Below are 24,080 nucleotides of genomic sequence, written 5' to 3'. Positions count from 1 at the left end.
TATAAACCATCTTTAAGGTAACAAGTTCACATGTTATAGACTCAAAAATGGTTAGGTTATGCCTCGGCAAACTTTTATGATTTCGCTTTTAATCAGAACTGTACAAAACCCTTTTGTGAGACAGGCGATAGCTATCTCTGGAAAAAGCTCAGGTAGGAAGATAGATTAACAGTGTTAACTTTGAAGTAACCTCCCAGAACTGACCAGATCAATTGGATTTATTAAAACTGGAGAAAAGAGATCTGATGCATATTTTTTCACCGAGTAGGAATGGACATCACGTCCTGACAGGTTTTTTTTTGTTGCATTGTAAACCCTGGGGGGGGGGGGTAACTGGAACATGTTGAAACCTGACCAGCATCTGCAGATACTATGAGATGAAAAAAAAAAAAAACACCTTCCTTGGACTTCCCTAAATTCACTGTTAATCTAATCACACTTGCAATTCAAAATCATAATGTGATGAAATGGCATGGGCTTCATTAAAACTGTCCGGTAGGACAGTTGTATAAGGGTTGACCATCAAAAACTGCACGAAAAAGCGTAACGTTGAAAAACACCCAACTTTGACAATTTTTTTCTCTTTTTCTATAAAAGATAAAATTCCCAAATTTTCTTTAAATCTTACTCCAAATCCTCCTTTATAGCTGTAATTTTTTTCCAACCACCCAGATCTAATAGGTTTCGAGAAAAAAGTTGCCGAAAATGAGCAAAAACGGCTTTTTCAAAAAATGTTCTTGTTCTTGTTGTTGTTGTTCTTCTTCTTCTTGTTACCTTTTTTGTAAACAACGTAGCGCCTAAACGCGTGAACCGATTTTCATGAATGAGGTGTCATTCGATTTGGAATTTTATGTAGATGTGCCTTTTGGGGGTCTCGGCGCTGTACATCGAATAGGAGAGGAGTTAGCCCCCTTTATGTAAGGCCCCCTCCAAAATTATTATTACTAATAACTCTGTAAATCTTGGCCCGATTTTGATAGAATTTTGTAGGATGATAGAGTTAGGGCTCCCCTACGTAACAATAAAGCGACGATCTGCTCTTACACTTGTTAAGGGGAAGTATAGCAATCGTTTCAAATTATCGACACGTGAACCGATTTTCATGAATGAAGTGTCATTCGAATCGAAATTTTGTACAGATTTGCACTTTAAAAGTCTCGACGCCGTGCCTCATAAGGAGGGGAGTTTGCCCCACCCAAATAAGGCCCTTTCTAAAACTATTATTACCAATATTTCTACAAAGCTTAGTCCGATTTTGATAAAATTTAGCACGAAGAAGTGATTAAAGCTCCTCTACGTGGCTGTGAGGTGCCATCATGCTCTTACACCTACTAAGAGGAAGTACTGCAATCGTTAAAATTATCAATAAGTGAACCGATTTACATCAATGAATTGTCGTTCGATTCAAAATCTTTGCCTTTTAGGGAGAAGTACTGTAATCGCAGTTTATTTTTCTTGCTCTTCTTAAAAGGAAGTACTGAAATCACAGTTTAATTTTGCTATTTACGTACAAATACCTTCCTATTTTATTCAAAACGCTTTCTCAAAAAAATTGTTATTGAGGATGGTTTGGGGACCGCAACTATAATCATTATTAAAAAGATCTCTCCAGTGGTAGTAACTCCGACTTAACACTTTTTCAGGTTATAATGATAGAATAGCTTATTCCAAATTTTAAAAAAATCTGTAAAGCAGACGTAACTTTGCAAATAGACAAAAAGGAAAATCTATCCAAAAGGTACAAAAATCTCCTTAACAAAAACTTACAGTTTTAAAAGTTAAGTATAAGGGTTGATTAAACACCAAAAGGTACACAAATCAGCTAGTACCCAACATTTCATTAATACTTCATTGATATAATTTAAGTAATTTTACTGCATTAACTTTTCCTTCACATTTTTTAGAATTATTAGATGTCACAGACCCTTATGCTGGCCATTTTCATCTACAAAATATTTACTCAAGTAGCACACCATTTAACTTAGATTGACTGTAATATCTATTTATCTATAATAATCAAACTATTAATCACAGGCTAAAAAGAAAACGTTATAAAAAATATAAAGATATAATATACATTTTATCATAATTGTAACAAAATAATATTATGAATGAACTGGCCAGCATAAGGGTCTGTGATATCTAATAAATTCTAAAAAATGTGAAGGAAAAGTTAATGCAGTAAAATTACTTAAATTATATCAATGAAGTATTAATGAAATGTTGGGTACTAGCTGATTTGTGTACCTTTTGGTGTTTAATCAACCCTTATACTTAACTTTTAAAACTGTAAGTTTTTGTTAAGGAGATAGTTATTTTGTTGCGTAGTTGCCAGAATTTATAAAGTTGTTTTACATGGCGTTGATTGAATGGAATGTTTTGAATTTGTTTAGCCCCTACAAGTTGACTAATGGCTTAGACGGGACATCTGATCTTCAAGTTTAGTAGAGAAAAAACTCCTTGTAGCTGAAAGTCTATTGAACGTACCCAAACATTTGGAATTATGCCCTGAAGTTGTGTGCGACCCTAATTTGGGGATAACTCTTGATCGGTTACTAACTTTAGTATTATATTTGGAGCTGGAAACTTTTACGTAAAAACAAAGGGCGGAATCAATTCAAGTTGTGACTAGCTCCTGGGTCAATTTGTGAGCTTCATGCAAGACTTTTCCGTTTTTTTTTTTGTATTTAAATTCTTTAATGTACCTGGAATTTCCTCTTTGTTTTCTTTCACTTAGCAATCTCCTTCAATCAGTCAACAAGTGTAGTGTAAGATGGAAACGCAGTTTAAGTTGAATTCTCTTTACCGAACTTGATTAATCTATCAAAGATAAAAATCCAAAAACATACAGCGATACAAAATACGAAAGCTACAACGAATAAGATCAGCGATATTAAAACAGATCTAAGGACTTGAATCACACTTTCAATACGATAAACAGTTTAACCTGTACACTGTGTTAATAGTGGAAAGGTTCAGTGCAAAAACGTAGGTTATAACCAACCGAAACCTGCCTGCAGGTTTTTGAACACATGTATGTTCTGAATATCTACCAAGGATCCTAGCAAGAAGGTTGTTTAGCTGTTTCTACTTAGTGAAAAACTTAATTGTTACACAAGAAAGTCAATTTTTTGTTTTCTAATTGAAATGTCTGTTCTAAATGTCTATTAAGGATCCTAGCAAGAAGGTTGTTTAGCTGTTTCTACTTAGTGGGCAACTTAATCGACATACAAGTGAGTCAATTAAATAAAAGATATTTTTATTAGTTTTATCGATTAAAAAAATAGAAGAACGTGATGCAAATTAGTGAGAAACAGTAATAGTTGCCAAGTCTGTTATTGGATTGGATGAAAGCAGGTTCACTGGCCTATCACATCTGGTGTCTCAGTCTTTCTATCGGCTGCAATTTTATACGGTCTATATATATCTATAGATAAAAAGTCTTAATTTGTATATTTAGAATCTATCTTACATTAGATTTTTAGTTGGTTAATTCAATATAGTTGCCAAAATTTAGATTTTTTAGATTAAGCTTTAAATTTTTTTTGTTTTAAGATGGAAAAAATTTGAGGTTAAATATGAAACACTCACTTAATTGTCTCTTACTACATTAAGTAATTTACGTAAAATATTAGGTAACACAATTTTTTAGCCAGAAAACTATTTATTTATTTTTTTTTTACCACAATAAAGTGGTTTCTTTTTCAAATCTAGAATTTTGAATACTATTAATGTAACATGGGAATTGAGGCCGCACATTATACTTAAACGACAATCTATAGGGAATAATATCATTGATTTTAGCCGCCTTAACACGCATATATATAAACGTATACTTATTAGGTTGTTCTAGGAGTTGCTCTAAGAATTCTAGTTATTTTAGAAGTTGTTCTAGGAATATTAGTTATTCTAAAAGTTTTTCTAATAATTCTAGTTATTCTAGGAATTTTAGTTATTCTAGGGATTCTTGTAGTTCTAGGAATTCTATGTGTTGTTCTAGGAATTTTAGTTATTCTAGGGATTCTTGTAGTTCTAGGAATTCTATGTGTTGTTCTAGGAATTTTAGTTATTCTAGGGATTCTTGTAGTTCTAGGAATTCTATGTGTTGTTCTAGGAATTTTAGTTATTCTAGGGATTCTTGTAGTTCTATGAGAGTTCTAGGAATTTTAGTTATTCTAGGGATTCTTGTAGTTCTAGGAATTCTATGAGAGTTCTAGGAATTTTAGTTATTCTAGGGATACTTGTAGTTCTAGGAATTCTATGTGTTGTTCTAGGAATTCTAGTTATTCTAGGGATTCTTGTAGTTCTAGGAATTCTATGAGAGTTCTAGGAATTTTAGTTATTCTAGGGATTCTTGTAGTTCTAGGAATTCTATGAGAGTTCTAGTTATTCTAGAGATACTTGTAGTTCTAGGAATTTTTGTAGTTATAGGAATTCTATGTGTTGTTCTAGGAATTCTAGTTATTCTAGAAGTTGTTCTAATAATTCTAGTTATTCTAGGAATTCTATGTGTTGTTCTAGGGATTCTTGTAGTTCTAGAAATTCTAGTTACTCTAGGGATACTTGTAGTTCTAGTTATTTTAGGAATTCTTGTCATTCTCTAGGGATTCTTGTAGTTCTAGTTATTCTTGTGAGTTGTTCTAGGAATTCTAGTTATTCTAAGAACTGATCTAGCAATTCTAGGAGTTGTTAGCTAGTGCAGCCGTTAGATGTCTGAGAAAATTATGGTAATAGAGAATTGATTATACTTTTTCTCAGCATCACAGATATGAATAGATATATTGCGATTAACTCTTGTTTGAAAGACTGTGGCCAGCTTTCCTAGATTTTTCTGTGAACCTCAAATTATAGAAATTAAATCAATTTTTAAATTCGAGTATAAAGAAACAGTCAAAAAACCTTGAGAATTATAATATAAGAGAAAGTTGTCTGTAGGATGAGATCACATTTTTTTCCCCTCTATTTTTAAAGACCAAAAATACTATGGTAATCACAATATCAAAATGCAAAAAAGGAAGTGATAAAATAGTTTGTTTGTTGCAGCTGGGGGCGCTGAAGTGGAAAGGGCGCAGGCTGGCCAACAGCTCGCTTCATAAATAGACCAGTTCGGGGCAGAGTACTAAATGGCCGGCACTAAAATATGAAGACATCTTCTCTTCTCTCCTCCTTCTGCATCGTACATCTTCCGTCAAAAAAAAAGAGATCGCATTTTTAGTTCATATGGTGGCGTAACCGTATATCGTATATTTCCGGGGGTTTGGGGGTACGAGTCCGATTTGAGATATTTTATCCAGACAGAAACACACAGGGATATTTTTTTTTTTTTTAAAAAAAAAAAACATTTTTTGATTCAGCATATCTGAAAACTATTTCTGACGGGAAAGCTCGGCTTAGAAAAGTGGACATAATCGCAATATCGTGTTTAAAAAGAAAAAGAAAAAGTTTTCATATTTTCTTTTTAACCGTCGATTTTTTCCCCCAATTTTCTTATCTATTAGTTGGAGGAAGTATCGTAATATCTCATTTTTAACGGAAATGCACCCTGAATAACCTATTTTTAGTAAATCTTACTTCCCCAACACACAAGGAGAAGGTTTATTAGTGTGCGTGTGTGTGTGAGAGAGAGAGAGAGAGAGAGAAAGAATTCAGGCTCTAAAACGGAAACTCGCAAGAAGCATTATATTTCATTGGGTACGATCCACTGAAAAAAGGAAGAATTCTCCGATCTGAGTCGGTTTTACATGAATCTGAAATCTTATTCTGGGAAGACGAGCATTGTTAGGACCATTCTTTTCCGCGTAAACAAACAAATTTATCGGTAATTCTAAATTGCAAAATTTCAAAATGGACTCTCTATTGGTGTTGGGAGGCTTTCCGCTACAATTTATGAGCAGCATTATAAGAGTAATGAATACAAACTATAGTCCAAACAACATTTATTGAAAAAAAAAAAATGGAATGATATAAACATCAACCACGATTTGCCTTACAATCAAGGAAAATAAGCCTCCCTAAGCTAAACCCAGGGATTAAGGTACCAAGAGAACACTCCCAGAATTCCAGATTTTCAATAACATCGAATTCACCGAAAGTACGTGTAGAATATATTTCCAAGGACTTTGATAATGAAAAAATGTAAAAACATTTTGAACTTTTAGGGGCATGCGCAATAAATCTGTTGCTGGAGTTTTACTTTATACGGGGGAGAAGAACATTCTTTTCTGTAATTTTATTGGTAAAGGGAGATATCCCACCATTACTTGATGTGGAGCTCCTAGTTACTCCCAAAGTAAAGGATCAGGACCGTAATTTTATTGGTAAAGGGAAATATCCTACCATTACATAAAGATGTGGAGCTCCTAGTTACTCCCAAAGTAAAGGATCAGGACCGTAATTTTATTGGTAAAGGGAGATATCCCCATCATTACATAAAGATGTGGAGCTCCTAATTACTCCCAAAGTAAAGGATCAGGAGTTCAGGAGAAAATAGTAAAAAAAAAAAGTGCAACATATTTATATAAAAATATTACATTAATTCTTCCATACAATTTTAGTTCCCAGATTGCATTCAGTCTTGTGTTCCCAGATCTGTACACCAGCTAAGGCTCTGAAACTTGAGCAATACTGTCTAATTAGGATAATCCTGCGACTGGCAGAAGGTACTAAGGTTGGTAGGTATACAAAATATTAATTTCAACCAGCATAAGAATGTTTTTAAAAAGAGATTTTACTACGCAATAACTGTTTATTAATAATAGAATATTGTTTTAATGAATTATGGTTAGATTTCTTTATGAGTACACCATTTTCTATTGATTACTCCACTCTTACGAAAGAGAATGTAAGAGACTTCTTAACGAATTAATCAGAGGATGCTAAAACAGGAGATCTCTCCCAATCTCTCAGCTTCCCTTGATCACGTGCATTGTTCTGGTATTTTTGTGTCAGTTGGGGAAAGTTTTTTTTTTTAAACCGGAAATTCTGTTTACAGATTTACTGAGTCAGGAAAAAAGAGGATAAACTTGAATGACGTAGGCTGGCCCTAAGTAACTACCAGCAAGGGCCGATGGATCAAGTCAGGTGCTCGGCTACCTCTTCCAATGCGACCTACAACTTCCAAATGGCCCAACAAAAAAAAAAAAAAAAAAAAAAATCGGCCAAAATTAAGACAGCAAGCATCTTAGGCTAGAAAACTAACTCTAAACTAGTCCCTACTAAGTTCTTCGTGACCTCACTAGAGTCTCGAAAATACTGGGCGAACTTGAGCTGGGACAGGGAACAGCTACTTCACACTCGAGAAACATCTACTTCTACATCTAGAAAGGAATGTTTTGCATATAGGAAGAAAAAAATAATTACCATTTCAATCGTGATACATTTATTTGCCGAGCTTTCTGACCTAGGGACTAGGTCATCTTCAGGGTCCATGAACAGACGAGGCAGAAGACACACCAACCCTGTAATGTAAAATATTACTTTGTAAACTAGCCCTGAAGATGACCTAGTCCCTAGTCCAGAAAGCTCGGCAGAATAAATGTATGATGACTGATACTGGGCAATTATTTTTTTCATCCTGTTGAAACTATGAATCAGACGCCAAAAATAATGAACAAGCAGTTTTGTATAGATTTTGGTAAAACCAGTTTTCCCGCTCTACACAACCTCGGAAAATGAACTTCCGGTGAAATTAGAAATCCGGCCAATCGTAATCATTCTTTTTTTTTTACAAGTGGTGATGGGCAGTATTAATATCTAATAAAGGGGAAGAGATGTACCTGAGTGATTAGCGAATATTGGATTTCAACGCGGAGAGATCCCGGGTTCGAATCCAGCTGCTAGCCCTTAAATTTTTCTCTTCCTAGGAGCTTCTTACAGCTCACTGTCCGGTGATGTACAGTTTTTTTCCCCCTAAGAAGAGAACCCAACCCCTGAGGCCGGCACTGAAATAAACTCTACGCGCCAATAACCTCAGATATTTGGCGCGCCTAAAAATAAAAATTCATAACTAATTTAATGACACTTAGGTATATTGTGTAAACAAAAAAAAAAGTGTTTAAAAATAACAACAATCTTAAATGTTATTAATTTTGGCGGCCAGATATTCCCTCGCATCTCATATCTAATCTCATCTGATGGCAAGATTACGCGGAGGTTATGGAAGCCTATAAAGTTACTCCACTATTGGAGTCCATTGAAGGTGTTGTGCCTCATAACTGGAGGCGCTGAACTGGGGGTGTGGGGAAGGAAGACTGTATTAGATTAGCCGCGCCGTACTGGAGATAAAACTTTCTGGTCTACCTTTATAAATAAAGCTGGCCAAGATCTGGAATTTATGTTTTGTTTTTTCTCCCACTCTGGAGAGTGAGGAAAATCAAGCTGGAAGATTTTATCTTAGAGGCAAGGGGTTTAATTTTTTTTTTTTTACTGGAAATATTACTGGAGAAACTAGGCAATGTCTATTTCATTAAGCACGAAATGTTTTCAGTAAGTTCGAAGTTCAAGTAATCATGTGAGTAAGAAGGTTAAATTAAAATTTGAACAGGATTTCCTTTCCGTTGATAGCATCTTTTAAAATATTCTTACGCCCCGTATTTCTTGGACCGTGATTCAGATACGTAGGTCTTGAGTGATGTAAAATAAAAAAAATTCACTCCAGTTGCAGTCTACCCAGTAAAATAACCACGCTAAGCCGCTCTAGGCGTAAGAAAACGTGGTATTTTTTTTTTTTTTTAGATTAAAGTGTGATTACTTAGTTAGCAAATCCCGTTATTCTAGAGGAACTATTTGTAAGTAATTCAGGAAGACTATAACATAATATTGCTTATTACTAAGTAGTTTGTTATGTTCCGCCCCAGGGAGTTGTACATAAAACAAGTTCCTCTCGTACTAATTTTGAAATTTAAATCCAACCCATTGCTGCAGATTGTTTTGAACATAAATCCTACAGGAACTACTTCCAGAGATTCCCTAAAGAGTAATATCTAGACAAGAAAAAACTATTCCCAGACAGTCATGTAGTTTGTAAATTTTTAAGAAATGGTGACTAAAAAAAATATTTTTTCTGCAACCATGTAGGAATGTTCTCATCACTCAATTAAAATCAGCTGTGTAATGCCCAACTTTACCTCTCTAGTGGGGAAAAATTCCCATTAGTGTCACTTTCCTCACTAGTGAGTGGAAAAACTGTATTGTGCTTCCTTGATATAAGAAGTTTTGTTATTAAATATTTTCTGTAAAACTTTAATAAGCTTATTTAACGTAACTAAATAATTAAAAAACGAATATTAAAAAATAAAATAAAAATTGAAAGGAATATAGAAATAAAAATAATACTTTAATAAATAATTAGATATTTTTAATTATAACAGTTAAAAAGGTTATAGTGTTACCTTATAGAAATTTAAAATGGATTCTAGTGATTCCTGTTTAGTTTTTGCTTTTAGTTAATAACCCTAATGGTTGTAGAAAAAATATAATATTTAACTCGAGTGTAAAGTATTTTCCTCACACTCGGCAATTTGCACTTGCACTCGCCTCGCTTCGCTCGCTCGTGCGTGCAAACCCTGCCTCGTGTGAGGAAAAATACTACTTTTCACACTTGTTAAATAAATAACTATTTTACATTTTTTTTTTTAATATACCTGAGTTATTTTTATTTCCATTTATTCGTTACGAAGAGAGGAAGTAATGCAATCGTATTAAATTTTAGTTTTCACAAGAAGTGATGCACAAAGCATATGGTGCCTTTTGCAATGAAGTTGATTTTGGGGGGAGCTTTGTTTTTTTCCCGGAAGAAGAAAATGGTTTCTGGAATATGAAACTCTTTTCCGTTCAAGAAAGAAAATTTAATTGAGTAAACTGAGGTAACAGGAAGTTGTGCCAGTATTTACACAAGATTTTTTAAAAACTTATTCAGGGGAACCTTAAAAATGGATATTTCCGGTACTCCAAAAATCGACAAGCTGCGCGCGCACAATTGCTGTTACCTTTTTGGCCTTAACTTGAGTCCCCTTCGTTCGTACTTTAGTCGCCAGACAGTTAAAATTGGTAATAAATTTAAAAATTTTTTATTTTAACAAAATGACACGTACCATGGGTAATAATGCGTTGGTCGACCGACTGGCAGTACAGTCTTGGCCCATTAATTTCAGCGATCGTCCTTCATGGGATACAATAAGGGGTGACGGGGTGGGAGATACTAAGCGACTAATGAATCACACCTCTTGGAATATTTAAACTATGGCGCCCCGATATCCCAGTTCGGCCAGTGCTATCAAATCACGTGGCATTTTTTGGCACGTGCTAACAAAACTTCTGGGGGAAGGCGAGAGAATTGTTATTATATACCACTTCCTGTATTGGTCACTTATTCTTTCTAAGACACCATTGCTTGTCCTCTTGCTTACACGTAAAAGAAGAGGTATTTATTTGTTCCGTTTTTTTTTTTGTTTTTTTTAAATTATTCTGAGTTGAACACCGGAAATACCCGTCATTAGACCCTGTGAGTGTGCACCTCAATAAGTCAACCGGAAATGCCTCTTTATTTAAATAACTTTTTCTCTGATCAATTTTCTTGGAAAATACGTTTTAGGGCACTTCTCTCAGGGTAGAGTTGGGATTAGACAATCTACAATGCTCAATTTCAGTGTGATGTACGATTTAACAAAACAGTATAATGTTGGTAAGAATTAAACATTACTCGAAACATTTAGAATTTAAAGTCAATTTGCGAATTAGAATCTGGGAAATCGTAAAAAAAAAAACATGGTCAGACTTTTGTTTAATCTAGAGTAACAGTTTCACTTTGAAAAAAGGGTATTGCAGTTGGAACAGTACATTCTACAAGGTCACAACTATCTCGGTTTTCAAGAAAAACAAAAAAACGACAGCCATAAGCAGATATAATCTGAGACGATAACGGATAATGTAAGATGTAAGTGAACGATTACGCAAAGTTGTCTTTTTTCATTTTTCCAATAAAATAATCAATATTTCTTAAGTTTTCCATTTCCACTTGCTTTAGTAACTTAAATCAATAAATTTTACGTACGTAAAATCTCGATTTTTGGTATATTTTTGAAGATTTTTTTTTTTATTACATATTCTGATAGTTTATCAAATACCTATGGGGGAAAAATTATTTAAAAAAAATTTAAAATGTATTTTAATGAGAAATATTTGAGGACAAACATTTGGCCAATCTGAATTGGAGAATGGTAGGCGTGGTATGTAGGCGGTTTGTGCAGCCATGCTAGGTGTTAGCTGGCCACGCCTACAATGAACAGGCCACGCCTCTACCAATGAAATCTTCAGGGAATAAATGAACTGTATACATAAAATGGGTTATTTAGATTTTATCTTTTCTCCATGAATTATAATATATTAATAATTTAATATTATTTAAAACAAAAATGTAATAAATTGTTGGTTGCTAAAAATTTATTAATTTAAAGGGAATTTCTAAACCTTTTAAGTTCCTCTTTACTAACTGAATCGTTCACTTTTCTGAGATTCGCTCGAAAATGACTCCCATGATTTTCCTGCTGCAAATTTCACACACACACACACACATACACACACACAATGAGAGAGAGTGAGTGAGAGAGAGAGAGATCCATAACTTTTAACTTGATAATTTTTTTAGAAATTGGCTTTTTAAATTTTATAATGTTGTTAAATAATAATTAATATTAAATTGTGCGGAGATAGATGTATAAGTAGAAGCTTGAGAAAAGTAGTAATATAAAGTAGTACGAGTATTTACTCCTCTTTTTTTTAATAATCTAGAGAATATTTATCAAAAATTCCACCAATTCAAAACAGTTTTAATTTTACAATCTAACTAGAAAAGTTAGGTCCATGAATCATGTTCACTTATCTTTTAAATTTAATAACTTGACAAAGTTCTTAAAATTGTTTTTGATTAAAGAAAAAAGTAAAACAAACTTAGTAAGTTAATAATTTATATCCCAAAGTAATCACATCTTAGAAACTTTACTTAAGGAAAAAGAATAGTAACACCGATAGATATTTAGAAGTTAATGTCAGTTCTTGTGTGGTGGTGGTGGGGGGGACTTAAACTTCTCTTTAACTAATGTAAGTTGTTTGGCCCTAGTAGTTTAATTATAGGCAATTATTTTTCATGTTATGAAAAAAATAAAAGATGGCGTTTTTCCGGAAGATTGTCCCCTTACTTTGGTTTATGTACAAACTTTATTAAACCTTTATAAGTTTTAAGTATGGTCGAGTTTCGAGAATATTAATGTGTTCAAAACTAGAGAATAGTAGTAAGAGAGACAAGTCCACGGAGATTGGACAAATTTAAACACGATAATGATCATAAATAGAAGACGAAAATAAAATTTCAATAAACAGGAAATCAGAATCAGGCCTTGTCCAGTGTAACCGGAACACGAACTCATTTAAAAACAAACAGACTTTTGGGGGGGTCACCAAAATTGTTCATCAGTAGATTCCTTGGCTTAGAGTTCACCAAAAATTGGATTAGCTTATACCGGAACAGGAATAGAAAGAAACTGCGAAAAAAAGCGATACGTCACAAAAAAAGAGAGGAACAAAGAACATATTAACCCCCCCCCCCATCCGTCCACACCAAGAAAAATTTGTTGCGACTATGAAATTTTCTTGAAACTATTTCATTGCCGAAAAACCACTTTAAATTCCACGAAATCGATCTAGTAAACAAAAAAAATGGCACTTCCTTTCAATCGATAAGTCATTAATTTTTATCAATAAAAGTAAAATAAAGTAATCGACAATTTTTTAGTAGGCAGGGCTTAAACGTCCAGCCTCTCTAATTCAGATATCGTAGACGTTGGTGAAGCACATACTTTACTATTGACTTTTTTTTTTTTAAGAAACTTAGAAATCTACACTTCATAACCACTACACCAACGCACCTTTTTTTTTTTGTTTAAGTATGTATAAGGACAGCTTCTGGATACAAAGACAATACTGGTCTATCAGTTGAACCGAGTTGAACTGTAAGAAACTACTATGAATAAAAAATTTAAAGGACAGCAGCTGGATTCGAACCCACGGATCATCGCCTTAGAATCGAGTACGCTAAACACTGAGCTAAACCGTTCCCTTCTTTTTTTTCTTTCGTTAGTTGTTTATTAATGGTATATCTTCTTTTTTCTAATAATTTGAAATAAATTTGTTTGTTTTACTAAATAAATAAATAGAAAAAAAGGTCTGTACAATGACCCCATTTATAATTTAGTGCTGGAGTTTAGAAGCGTTGAAATAGGTAACTGAATAAAACGGTTAGCACGCAAAGTGGTCCCTGAATCAATAACATAAAAGAGCAATGGCATAAATATTGTAATAAAACTATAATATGGCATAACAATAGTTTACAATAGTTCATTGCTTTAATATTGTAATTTTTTAAATACAATTTTTTTTTTTTTTTTGTAAAATCATCTGCAGACCTCAAAACAGCGGCAATTTTTAGTAAAAATTCTGTATTCTGAAAATTTTGAAATCATTACGACTCTTCTTACTAAGTAAGAGGAAATAAACACGCGTTAGCTTGTTACTTCCTGTTACAAAGTTAGTCAACGCACACCATTGTTTTTTTTTTTGTCACAAGTCAGGTGAACTAAATCGTTAACTTGGCCTTTTTAATTAAACTGAACAAAATCCCCCATTTATAAATTCCTAGAATCATGGAAACCCCAACCTTGTTATTTGAACTCTATAAATTATTCAACCACAAATACCATGTGCTGCGCTGCTCCTCACTGCGAACACTAAGCAAGCCTTTACCTAGGTACTTCCATCGCGTACCGGAACTTTAAGATACAGTGTACATAGCAAATAATAAAGTTATTCCCTTCTAAGTTATGCATTAAAAAGGCATTGCCATACAAAAAAATAGAATAAAAGGGAAATTATTTTTTACCTTTTTTGTCTAATAACCGGAAGCAATCATTTAATTTTTAATTAATCATTTCAATTTTGCCTAATAAACGGAAGCAATCATTTCATTTTTGATTAATCATTTTAATTTTGTCTAATAACCGGAAGCAATCATTTCAATTTTGTCTAATAACCGGAAGGAATCATTTCATTTTTGATTAATTATTTTAATTTTGTCAAATAACCGGAAGCAATCATTTCATGTTTGATTAATTATTTTAATTTTTTCAATTTCGTCTAATAACCGGAAGCAATCATTTCAATTTTGTCTAAAAACCGGAAGCAATCATTTCATTTTTGATTAATCATTTTAATTTTGTTTAATAACCGGAAGCAATCATTTCAATTTTGTCTAAAAACCGGAAGCAATCATTTCATTTTTGATTAATTATTTTAATTTTGTCTAATAACCGGAAGGAATCATTTCATTTTTGATTAATTATTTTAATTTTTTCAATTTCGTCTAATAACCGGAAGCAATCATTTCAATTTTGTCTAAAAACCGGAAGCAATCATTTCATTTTTGATTAATCATTTTAATTTTGTTTAATAACCGGAAGCAATCATTTCAATTTTGCCTAATAAACGGAAGCAATCATTTAATTTTTGATTAATCATTTTAATTTTGTCTAATAACCGGAAGCAATCATTTCAATTTTGTCTAATAACCGGAAGAAATCATTTCATTTTTGATTAATTATTTTAATTTTGTCAATTTCGTCTAATAACCGGAAGCAATCATTTCAATTTTGTCTAAAAACCGGAAGCAATCATTTCATTTTTGATTAATCATTTCAATTTTGTCTAATAACTTGAACCATTTTCGTGTGAAGATTTTCTTTTTTAAATTGTCTTTTCCTACCGATTAACCTTCATCGAAATACGAATATTTTTTATAATATTAAAAATACGTCAGCGTGGAAACCTAACTATAAAAACTAGTCCTTGCTGGATTTTCGTGACATCACTACGTCAGGAAATGAAGGGAGAACTATCCCCTCCTTGTAGAGTAGGCAGTAACATTGAATTTAACATAAATGACGTGGTTTAACCTCTTCGAATCTAAGATCAACATCAGCCAAAGTAATCCTCTTTATTGATCATATAAATCAAAATATTTTATTGATTCCCAAATATTTGGTTAAATGCTAAAAAATTTATGTCCGAGTTACAAAAAAAAAAAAAAAAAAAAATGTATTGTAGTATTAATACAAACGGGAACTGGCCCGTTTTGTTATATTTATAACACCGTGTGGGGTATTCTAATCTGCACGGCTAACATATTTGGCTGTGGGGGCTCCCACTTGTGACACGTTTGTTGGACGGCTTATCAGACTGTTGCCTTCCGTTCTAGGGTTAAACTGATCACATGAAGGGGGGGTCTTATTATCGCCCCCTTACACCTGCACCTAGACACTTTTTTCTTTTTTACCAACCTTATTTAGGTTTTAGGTAACCAACCAATGAGGAAACAAGTTTTACCTTGAAGGTCACAAAAAAACACATTTACATGTAACAATACTCGAACCATAAATAACGGAACAATTATTCGCCGTTGCGTATCAACGTCTTTTTCTGTCCTAAATTCTTACTTTTTTTTTTTTTTTTGTTGGCTTTTCATCTTTTTCCTGTATTAATAAGATTTATTACCAGACATTATAATCGTGTAGATTGTCAATTCTTCGCCTCTTCACCGGAAATAACGGTGGTTTTCTGTGAGTACGAATAAGTTTCCAAAGAAAATTGGATGTGTGCCTTTACTCACAGTTCAGTTCGTTTGTGTTTCCGGAAGTATGTAGCCTTAATAAGCCAAACTCATGTAATTTGGATTAGGTGCCAGCACGGGAAGTGACAGTGGATTTTGGGAGCCAAAAAAAAATCAACCAACCGGAAGTACCATCTTTCTGAATGGTTCTCCCCCCAGTAATTCTCAGTTTACTTACTCATAGATCTAAAAAAATTTTACTTTAATCATTTTTCTTAAAAAAATTACTTTTTAGGGCATTTCAAGGGAAGGAGATTCCCCCCCTCTAAAGTGCCATTTCAGTATAATTTACGATTTTACAATCTGCATAATCTTAGTAAAAAGTGAATAAGTAAACAAATTTAGTGGCTCCCCCCTCTACCCATAGCTCTGAGCTCCTCTCCAACTAGATGTACAAAAATTTATTAGATAAGTTTGTAAGGGAGGAAACTGTTTATAATATTACTACTTCCGTAAAGTTTCTTGCTCTTGAATTTAGATATATCGCGGGAAGTAATTAATTAAGGCATTAATAGTTTCTAATTAGCTGACGTTTACGTAAAAGTTATTACATTTCTGTTAAATCGATTTCTTTTATATAGATAATTACGAGTATAATGTACGTAAAAGTTATTACATTACTCTAAAATCGATTTGTTTTATATGGACAATTACGAGTAAAAAAAAAGTAAAGTAAAGTAATGCCTATTTTTTCTGGCGGGCTTTACGTCCAACTACCAAATTAGGTGTCGTGCAAGTAGGTGATTAAGCAAACATACTTTACTATAAAGTTCTCATATTAACCATTAAATAAAATCCAAGGCCTAGACCCCGGGAATCGAACCCACTAAACCAACAATACATCTTAGCTTTGCGGGTCTAGTCTATAACCGCCTAACATATGTTACTTTACTATAAAATTCTCATATTAACCATTAAATAAAATCCAAGGCCTAGACCCCCGGGAATCGAACCCACTAAACCAACAATACATCTAAGCATTGCGGGTCTAGTCTATAACCGCCTAACATATGTTACTTTACTATAAAATTCTCATATTAACCATTAAATAAAATACAAGACCTAGAGCAGGGAATCGAACCCACTAAACCAACAATACATCTAAGCATTGCGGGTCTAGTCTATAACCGCTCGACTACCGTGGCGTCCTAATTACGAGTATAATGTACGTAAAAGTTGTTACATTTCTCTTAAATCGATTTGTTTTAATATAGATAATTAGGAGTATAATAGGATTGGCCTAGAAATTTCATGCTTACTACAAAGCGTACAAGTACTAATGAAACCCTTTTGTCACTCACTAGAAAACGTACAGAAAACACGGATACTGTCCCATTTCCGGTGAATTCTCGCATCCTGGAAATTTGGAAATACAATCAGCAGTGCTGCTCACCGGCCATCTTTTAAGGTTTTTAAGAAAAGATATGGAAAAAACACAAGATATTTTTCCTTTTTTTTTTTTGGACGCAATTTACATAATTAAATTTTCTTGAAAATTTGAAATGGTTAGGGCTCTCCCCCAGAGCCTCACTACATTCTTAGAGAGAAAGTTTCGAAACCAAAGTGATAAGCCTAACACGCTACGCTGTTGGTTAAATATGACTACTTAGCGATTTATTTATTTATTTTTTGATAAAATACTCAATAGATTTTAAAACCGTCTATTTCCGGTGAAAAAAATGGCTGCTTGATCGTAAGACTTCCTATTTACAGGAGTAAGCGGAAGTGAGAAGATCTTATACTAATATTCCCAGACGTACTTGATATGTTTCAGTTTTCCTATTCTGATTGTAGAATTTACTACTACGTAATTATCCTTATCACAATGTGCGTAATATTCAAATTAGATAATTAATGCTAAATTATTATGAATGAAGTAGAAATTAATGAAACAGAAGTTTGATCAATGCGAATTAATGGTACAGTTACAGTCACTTGGTCACATTCATAAATTTCCAGTTTGTCGTAACCGAATGGCACACCATGAAACATACATTAGCATATCTTCAGCTAGCACACCCTCGGCGAGGGTGTTGTTCAATTTCTAATGCTAGTATTCCGCTGCTCTAATAAACAATTAGTAGTATAAACTACAAATTCCTATAATACTGTATAAACTATTGAAGGATTTTCTGAGAGGTTTTTTTTATTTTTTAATTTCTAGTTTTTCATCGATTAAATATTGATAACAGCAGAGAATAGAGAACAAAAGGACATTCACGACAGATAAACTGTAAATCCCAAAACTACTTCAAAATACTCTTTTCGACAGGCGCCACGATAGCCGAGCGGTTATAGGCTAGACCCGCAATGCTAAGATGTATTGTTGGTTTAGTGGGTTCAATTCCCCAGTCTAGGCTTTGGATTTTATTTAATATTTAATATGAGAAATTTATAGTAAAGTATGTTAGGCGGTTAAAGGCTAGACCCGTAATGCTAAGATGTATTGTTGGTTTAGTGGGTTTGATTCCCCGGGGTCTAGGCCTAGGATTTTATTTAATGGTTAATATGAGAACTTTGTAGTAAAGTATTGTTTTGTCTAGTCGCCTACGTCCACGACAAATTGGTAGTTGGACGTAAAGGCTGCCTTAAAAAATGGGCATTACTTTACTTTAATAATTTTTTTTTTCCATTCTTTTAGATCAACCAGAAACAAAACCCGCCCTTTTTTAATACGCATGCGCTCTAAAAAAATATAAAACTACTATCCACTGAATAGGAAATAGAAATGTTATTGCGTTGATCATCAATCATCCACAGTATCATCAGGAGCTTTGAAACCAACTACAAAGAGTCTATAGAATCATCTGAAATCAACTTTCCCATTCCTTTCATGGAAAATGAACATTCTTTCGAGTTTCTTTTACCTCTAATTATTTACAATCTCTTTTACCCCTCATAATAATGGGCGGAATTTCAAGATGTAGATTTCCGGTTCCCAAAATCGATAGTGATATTTCCTGTTAGTTAAAAGAAATAATAACAATATAGCGAAACAAAAATCATGAACCCGAATTATTTGCAAATTTTACCCATAAATTTCAATAATTCGTACCTATTGTGTATACAAAATACAATCTACGTATCTAGTTAAAATTTAATGACCTCTCCCCCCTCCACATACACCTGGCTGAGAAATTTATAATGCATAAGGGCTGGGCGATTTAACAAAGACCTGCCATTAGAGCTCCGCAGGTCGATATCCAATCACGCTTCTACATCGCAGACTGTACCAACAATTAGTTATTATTTTCAGTTTCATTGTGACTAAAATTAAATACATGTTAATTTCAGTCATTACAAAATTAGGCAGCATTTTCAAATATAGTGACTTAAAATCTGGGAAAAAAGTGTTTTTCTCTTTAGATTTTCAGTTGCCATTCTTCAGTATTGTTGGGAAATGTTGCATGACGTAATTAAAAAAAAAAAAGCACTAAAAACTTCCTCTACGAGCGTAAATTGTCAATTTCCGTGTTTTAGGACCCCCCTAAATTCGACTCTTTTATTACCATTCGACCAGCAACAAACTTTCCACAAAATAAGCCAATTTGAAAAAATCGCTGTACTAAGTTGATTTTTTGGGGTGGTGAAGAGGAACGGCTTCCCCTAGGTGCTTCTTACAGCTCACTCAGCTCGGTCCCCCGTAGGGGGAAGTGGATTAGCCACTTGGATTAACCACAGGGTTCTTTGCGTCCCTGCAGGTATCCCAGCCTAACAACTTGAACATGAGCAACATATACTGTTTTACACCCTAATACATTTACACAGTACTCATAGGACATAGTCATCTGTACAAGGTGGGGGCTAATTAGCTCGGAACCGTTGTGCAGATTGTGTCAGGTTGAGGAGGAAACGGGCCCCTCTCACTGGCTGTTCAATTGCGCTATGAAACCATTGGATCTTTGAGCCCAAAGGAGATAGTAGCGCAAAAAGAACTACTAGGAAAAGTCCTCCACCTCTTTAGTACTATTAGATCCAAAGGGGATGGCACAATAAGCCTCTTTTGACTGTGGTGCCGTGGGGCATAGGTCCCACCCCGATAATCTAATCTAATCTACTCAGCTCGGTGGTGGACAGTGCTGTCTATAACACCGAGAACACTGTCCTGAGGCCGGCTATGCACTAAGAAACTAAAACTTTGGGCCCATGAAGTATTCAGATGTTGACGCGTCTTAAAAACCTCTTCAATGAAGGCTTCAAGACTTGATTCAAAACAGCTTGGTGGGTGGGGCAAGTTAGGTTACAAGGCGAGCTTAACTTAAAACTTTGATTTAACTTAACTTTGAAATAGGATTCAGAGCAAAATGAAGAGTATACTCGTACTTAGCAACAACAAAATCCCAGAGATCTTGCTAAACGAGAGCTCATCTGTAACAACAATCTCAGTCAGAGCCGTTCCAGCTCAAGAAGGGACTCTAAAAATCCTTGAATGGAAATGATCTACACCCCCGTCGATTGTTGAATAAGGGAGGGTCCAGGAAGTAATCGGTTAGCGGTTTTTAGGCTACAGGCAATACCCCCACCCTGCCGCCCTTGTTAAACTTTGCTTACAATTAAGTTTTGTCACTAGTTTATTGCCTATTTGTGGGAGGGGGATGTGTCGCCATGGGCAACCACTTCTGCTTTGCATCCTGCATAAACTCTGTAAACTACTGGAATAACAGAGAGGGTTTTTTTTTTAAATTTCTCTTTCTGCGAAAGACCGGAAGTGATTTCTAAAGTAAAGTGCACTTTACACACGTCAGCAAGAAGTCGTGTGAGTGTTACATCAGCTTCACTTTATCGCGCCTCTTCTGCACTCTGGTGAGCTAAACGGAAAATATTTTTGGAATTATTTTTTTTTTTTAAATCATATTTATCCAATAAATTTTATTTATTCGATTACATTTCCGTTTTTTCTTTCAATCAGACGACCCAAAAAATGATTGTCAATACTAATCTACTCTGTTTGGAAAATTGTTAGTTTTCATTTTTGCTGAGAAAGCAAGCTACTTTCCTCGGCTTATATTTACACAGCTGCAGGCAAATATATATATTTCCCACTTTTCATATGAGTATTTTCTGATGTATTTTTTTTTTATATATTTATTTATCAAAATTGAAAAAAGATAGTCTTTTCTTTTACCTTCTGTTGCTAATTTGGTTTTCCGCTTAATCGAATATAAGTTTCCTCTATATCTCATCGGCTTTTCCCTTTACTCTCACGAGACTCGAACAAATTCCTCCACCACAGGTCATCAGGTTCATGTTACTCTGCCTGGGGTCTTATCTGCGGTAACAATTCTAATCGTATCTCGCAATCTATACAAAATTTACCTGGGTTGTACCTAACCTAAATTATTAGCAATTGCGTGAAACAGGTAGTTTCACTATACATATATCACCAAACTGTGCCACTCTCAAAATTTTGAAACTATTTTCAAGTTATTGTTCAATTGCCACCTGAACTTAAGAAAAATATTACAAATAAATAGTGGCTGATCGATAAAGAAACAAATGGTTTCAAAGAAAAAAACTAATTTTAATTTCCGTTAAAACACTTAGTATTTGAAGTGTCAGTAGGACCAAAATGGAATACCCAGTTCATGAGATATTCTGCTAACACTCTAAGATTTTAAGGCAGTCTTTACGTCCAACTACCAAATTAGGTGTCGTAGACGGAGGAGGCGACTAGCTAACAATACTTTACTACAACGTTCTCATATTAACCATTAAATAGAATACAAGACCTAGACCGGGTAATCGAACCCACTAAACCAACAATACATCTTAGCATTGCGGGTCTAGCCTATAACCGCCTAACATACTTTACTATAAAGTTCTCATATTAACCATTAAATAGAATACAAGACCTAGACCGGGTAATCGAACCCACTAAACCAACAATACATCTTAGCATTGCGGGTCTAGCCTATAACCGCCTAACATACTTTACTACAAAGTTCTCATATTAGCCATTAAATAAAATACAAGACCTCTAGACCGGGGGAATCGAACCCACTAAACCAACAATACATCTTAGCATTGCGGGTCTAGCCTATAACCGCCTAACATACTTTACTACAAAGTTCTCATATTAGCCATTAAATAAAATACAAGACCTCTAGACCGGGGGAATCGAACCCACTAAACCAATAATACATCTTAGCATTGCGGGTCTAGCCTAAAACCGCTCGGCTACCATGGCGCCTAAAAACTAACCTATCTATACTTTTTATCATACAAAGTGTCCTTAATTAAATTTTAGTGGAAAAAAATGCTTCGAATGAAAGCTGGTTTATACCATCACAGTATGTGAACACAATTTTGAAGAAAATCTCCTCCCCCCACAAAAAAAAAAAATGGGAAAACTCTGTACAGTAAATCAGTACTTCTGGTTGTGAGATTTCCTCCGTAAGTTACAGACAGACAAACACACACACAACTTTCTAATCAATCAATTTTTCATACTCAAACCAACATCTAATGAAAAATTTGATTTGATGCAATATTTTCCTTACTTGAGTAAGAAAAATTTTAATAATAATAATAATAGGCGCTAATAACCTCAGCTGTTGATGCGCCCAAAAAAAAAAAAATTAAATAAAATAATAATAATAATAATATAAAAAAAAGATAATATAGAGAAGTGTATAGGTTAGGATTTACATGTTACAACAGGTATTTTAAGTGTGCGAGTCAAGCTCATGATTAATGGATCTACTAATAATGACATTGTAAGGATGTAAAGTCATGCAATTTAAACGCTGTTAACAAGTTTTCATGTTAAGCAAGACGTTTATATATAAATATATAACAAACAGTTTATCTATACAGATATTAAATAATGCGTTCTCAATATTGGCACTATATTTAAGAGTTTCAGCAAAATTAAAAGTGAAAAAAATTTGAATTAATCAATCTTTAGATTGAATTTAAAATTTGAAACTATTTAAAGAGGAAGTAAGTGAGAGTGTTTTATTTCTGAAACTTCCGGAAAATTGTGGGGGGGGGGGGGTAGAAAGGGATAACTTTTAAAAGAAAATTGTTTTTCTCTTAACAGGGGACTTTTCAAAATATTAATTTTTTTATTGAAAATACAATTTCGTACAGAAATAACTTCAGATTAATTTCTGTTATTGCACTTGGTAAAAGGAAGTACTGAGATCGTGTTATTTAGTGTGGATTAAAAACGCAAAATCTGTATAAACTCACGGAACTATCTTTTAGTATTTTCTATTAAGTTCTAGATCTACATAAATGCAATTTAGAACCGGAAGTTTAATGAATACCGTTAGAGTAGTTGGTGGGGGTGGAAAGATATATATATATATATATATATAGAGAGAGAGAGAGAGAGAGCAATTGTAAAAACTTTTTTCTTTTTTTTTTTTTGACTCAAGGGAACTCAAAACTGATATTTCCGGTGGAAAAAAAAAGTTGATATCGAGAATTCCACAAAACTGTAATACTTCCGCTTAGTCGTTGATTTTGTTGTCTGAGAAATGGGGCTTTCAATTAATCGATTTCCCAATGGGATTCTCGTTCAAAATGATTCGCTGAATTCGCTGGAGAATTCAAATCTTTAAGAGCTATTCATGTTACCGAACTGTTACTCACTAACGCAGGGAAAAGCTCCATAATATTAACAACAATACATAAATAGTTGTTTTTGTTTTCTAGCAATAAAAACCCATTAATAATTAAACATCGGGGAATTTTAATTATTCTAGACTAATTTATAAACCAGGTTAATTGTAATTAAAATTAACTGTCTAACTAAAAATTAACTGAGTTAATTTAGTATTCAATTTCGTGCTAAGCAATATGAATTTTATAAAATTTTTACAAAACAACGTAATAAATAATTAAAGGAGTTTACTCACGTCACAGTGTAAATTTCAGGTACTTAACTATGTCATACATACCTGTAATAAAAAATAAAAATAATTATGTAGAAAACAATTAATTTTCCACGAAATGAAATTATGATATTAAAATTCCCATCAATCAAACGGAAGTGAACAAATATGGGTGAGTACATCACACGACGTTTTCTTACTACATTTATTAAACTTTTTTTTCGCCAAACATGGATTTTTTTACTAAATGTCAGGTTTACTGTATTAAAAAAACTTTTATGTGAAACGGGGCACATTTATTTATTTATTTATTTTAAGGTGCTTCAACATCTAAAGCCATTTATTGGTGGCACTCGGAGCTCTTTTTTTTTTTTTCAGTACACTGTCGCCGACCATTAGACAGTTATTCTCGCGTAGCTCCTAGAAACTGCTAGTAGCTCCTAGTTAAGAGATAATCTAACAGGCCAGTAGTCGACCATTAGACAGTTATTCTCGCGTATCTCCTAGTAACTCCTAGTTAAGAGATA

At 33.7% G+C, this 24,080-nt stretch overlaps 1 protein-coding gene and 1 long non-coding RNA gene across 2 annotated transcripts in view; one reads left to right on the top strand and one right to left on the bottom strand.

Moving 5' to 3' along the window:
* LOC141459678 (junctophilin-1-like) overlaps positions 1–24,080 on the bottom strand; it is a 123,866-nt gene that overhangs the window by 7,887 nt on the left and 91,899 nt on the right. The window lies entirely within an intron of this gene.
* Positions 3,063–5,318, top strand: LOC141459692 (uncharacterized). The gene is made up of 2 exons (XR_012461588.1): positions 3,063–3,233; positions 5,044–5,318. It is a non-coding gene; the product is annotated as an uncharacterized lncRNA (long non-coding RNA).

Source organism: Rhodnius prolixus, unplaced genomic scaffold (assembly GCF_049639745.1).
Source record: "Rhodnius prolixus isolate KJV_2025 unplaced genomic scaffold, Rpr scaffold_17, whole genome shotgun sequence".
NCBI classification, from domain to species: Eukaryota; Metazoa; Arthropoda; class Insecta; order Hemiptera; family Reduviidae; genus Rhodnius; species Rhodnius prolixus.
Note: the sequence above shows the minus strand (reverse complement) of the source record. Positions and strands in the feature narration are given on the sequence as shown.